The sequence below is a fragment of the Dermacentor silvarum genome, chromosome 1 (genome assembly GCF_013339745.2).
Source record: "Dermacentor silvarum isolate Dsil-2018 chromosome 1, BIME_Dsil_1.4, whole genome shotgun sequence".
Taxonomy (NCBI): Eukaryota; Metazoa; Arthropoda; class Arachnida; order Ixodida; family Ixodidae; genus Dermacentor; species Dermacentor silvarum.
The window spans coordinates 260,982,118-260,986,063 of NC_051154.1; positions in this window are offsets into that span (position 1 = coordinate 260,982,118).

The window sequence follows — 3,946 nt, forward strand, 5'->3', positions numbered from 1 at the left end:
CAGTCGTACTGCACTGTGTTATGATGAATCCCAACCAACTAGCCCGCCAACGTGCTTTAGCTAAAACAATTTCAACTCAACATAGGCCAAACGATTATGCCGGAAACAGAAGTGCAGGCCCTTGGATTTGGCATTCATCAGCCTAGATACCATGTGTCTTATGGCTCCGGAAGTTTCGTCTGAACGTTGGCAATGACTCTCTGCCTGGTGCACCGAATTGCGCCAAGAAGATGGCGGCGCACGTACTGTGATGGCTCGCAGTCTCGTTCGCTCTATCCACCAATCGCGCACACCAGGAGCAATGTCATTTACTTGCTGATAGGCAGTGGGCGAGTCTGGAAGTCAAGTCAATCTTTATTTTCCACTATATATATATATATATATATATATATATATATATATATATATATATACAAATTCAGACAGAGGGGTCCGTAAAAGAAAACTATCTGAACAGTTTGACAAATTCACATCGGTTCGAATACCTCGGAACGGTGAATACACGTAATCTTTGTAACGAAATCACCACACAGCATATTGTTCCGCTGTCTCGGAGCGATTGACCACGCATTATGGCAAATCGTCATAAAAGTATGATGGACACTAATAAGCCGAAACATTCACTGTAGCTACAGTTCAGCAAAACAACACAAACCATACATGAATAGACCAGTTTCCTATTTAATTATTACAGGGTGTCCCAGCTATCACGCAGCACGATTTTAAAAAAGGAACGACGTTGCGCAGCAAACCTAGTGCGTATTGTTTACAGTCCCGTGAGTAGCCGTCAGTAATGTTTTCGTTAATGAGATTTAATTAGGTAATTGTAATTAGTTGTCTAACTCGAGAAGTACTGTTCTAATTATGAAGTGTCAATGAGAAAATTGTAGAGCAACATGAAAAAACTCCCGGTAGACCTTCCGTTGCTCAGTACGTGCTACATAATGTGTTTTTTCCGAGCGTGAAAGAAGCCCGCGAATACACGCAAAGTGCCTCGAGCGGCCAGTAGCGCAGCAATTCTGCGTCTATTCGCGTGCTCCTTTCACACTCGGAAAAGCACATTATGTAGCACGTACTGAGCAACGAAAGGTCTACCGGGAGTTTTTCATGTTGCTCTACAATTTTCTCATTGACACTTTCATATTTCTCGAGTTAGACAATTATTACATTACCTAATTAAATCTCATTACGAAAACATTACTGACGGCTACTCCACGGGACTGTAAACAATACGCACTAGGTTTGCTTCGCGTAACGTCGTTCTTTTTTTTAAATCGTGTTGCGTGATAGCTGGGACACCCTGTAGATAACGGAGGCCATATATATAGGAGCCATATACGTCGGCTGTGCTCTTATTTCCAACGCTTTGTAAAGGATTTTGCGACCATTGCACGTCCCCTTACCAACATCTTGAAGAAAGACGTCCGTTTCTTGGGGTCCTGACCATGCCGCATCTTTTTCGCAGCTCACTGCTCTCCTTACTACGCCTGCAATCCTGGCCCACTTTGACCCGTCTGCCTCAACGAAGTTCGAACTGATGCCACTAGTCACGGCAAAGAGCATCGTTAGTACAACGCCAGCGTGGACATGATCGCATTATAGCCTATGCCAGCCGACTTCTATCACCCGCCGAGCGCAATTATTCGATCACAGAGCGCGAGTGCCTCGCTCTTGTGTGGGCTGTTGCGAAGTTTCGTCCATACCTGTACGGACGCCCATTCTGTGTCATCACTGATCACCACGCTCTCTGCTAGCTATCCTCGCTCAAATACCCCACGGGACGAGTCGCTCGCTGGGCTTTACGCCGTCAGATTATACCTTTTCCGTGGTATATGGACGGACGCTTGCACAAGGATGCAGATTGTTTGTCCCGCTACCCGTACGACGAACCGGCTGATGCGGATGCCATTGCTTCCGTTTTCTGTGTCCCAGTTGCTTCAAATTAGCAACGAGCAACGCCGCGATCCTTCATTACGAGTCCTCATCGACCGTCTGGAGTCAATGCCTGGTGACGCCACTCTCCAGATGTTTCTCCTCAAGGAGGGGACATTATACCGGCGCAATTTCAATCCCCACGGCCCTGACCTTCTGCTCGTCATTCCATCAAACCTGCGTTTGACTGTCCTCCGCCAACTTCACGACGCTCCCTTGGCTGGCACTTGGGCGTCTCGCGCACATACGACCTTCTACGCCGTCGCTTCTTTTGGCCGGGTCTCGCCCGCTCCGTGCGGCGCTACGTTGCCGCTTGTGAGCCCGGTCAGCGCCGGAAGAAGCCTTCCACACTTCCAGCTGGATGTCCCCAGCCAATCGACATCCCACCCGAACCCCTTTTCCGTGTTGGTCTAGACCTTCTTGGACCATTTCCTTTCTTGACTCCGGAAATAAATTGGTCGCCGTCGCTACTGATTACGCTACGCGGTACGCAATCACCAGAGCCCTCCCGACAAGTTGTGCTACTGACGTCGCTGACTTTCTTCTCTATGACATCATTTTAGTGCACGGTGCTCAGCGCCAATTACTCACTTACCGCGGTCGTAGATTTCTCTCGGCAGTCGTCGAGGACATCCTCCGTTCCTGCTCGACAAAGCACAAGTTCAGCACGTCCTACCACCCACAGACCAACGGCCTCATGGAGCGCCTCAACCGGACCATCACCGACATGCTGTCAAAGTACGTTGCGGCCGACCACTACGACTGAGATCTTCATTTACCATATGTGACGTTCGCGTATAATTCAAGCGTCACGACACCGCCAGCTATTCACCATTCTATCTCATATATGGCCAAGAACCCGCGTTGCCCTTGGACACTTTGCTGCCCTCGCCCTCACGTTCAGCCACTGAAGACGACCGCGACGCGATCGCACACGCTGACCACACGCGCCAACTCGCCCGCACCCGTCTCGAGGCCTCACAGGAGCATCAGAGACGCCTCTATGATTGCCACCATGGCGACGTGCACTTTTTCCTGGTTCTCTGGTGCTTCTTTGATCACCCATCCGCTGTGTGCGCCTTTCCGAAAGCTGCTGTCGCGCTACGCTGGCCCATACCGTGTGGTGCGACAAGTGACCGATGTCACGTATGAAATAATCCCCGCCGACCTCTCAGCGTCATCGTCAGCTGCAAGTGACATCGTTCACGTGGCGAGACTTAAGCCATATCACACAGCTTTCACCGCGGATGTGAAGCTTAAACACCGGGATAGTGCTTCTACTGCCGGGGGTGATGATACGGAACGGCCGCAGCCACAGTGTGGGTACACTGAGGAGAAGGAAGACGACTGGTTCCCGCTTGCTATAGCATCGCCATTTTGGCCTCCGTTATCTTCCCTGTAAATAAAGTGTAAATAGCCTTGGCCATCAGTTACACGTAACATATGTAGTACTCAGTCGTCGATGAGTACAGGCAAATAAGCCAAAATTGAGCTTGTAACTCAATTTTGGCTTATTTGTAAAAGCTTGTAACTGTTTAAAAGAAATGGAAGAGTAACAAAGTCACTGTTTACCTAGATCTAAGTGAGCTAACAGTACAACCTAGCTTTCCCCGTGTCATGTAGTGTAACTTGGAACTCTATTTTGTAAATGGGCTACCATACGCGAATAGTGTACCAGCATGTGTTGCTCTGAGTATGGATGCTTTAATTCTTGTATTTGTCGTCAATGTCGCGCGGGGAGCGCCATTGTAACGTGCGACATTGCATCAGCTACTTTTAGTCTATTTAAATTTAACACGAAACCTGTACCTACAAAGATAATATATGCTAACTACTTAAGCACTGCGATACAGATCCGCAGTTGCAGAGGCATAAGGGGCTCTATGAATAACGAACGGATATTTTTCTGTAGTTTATGATAAAGATCTGAGTAAGGTGCAGTACCCCACACAAGAAGACAGTAGTTAAGGTGTGAATAAACAGATAGTTATGGCGCAACAGCTTGACTGTTGTA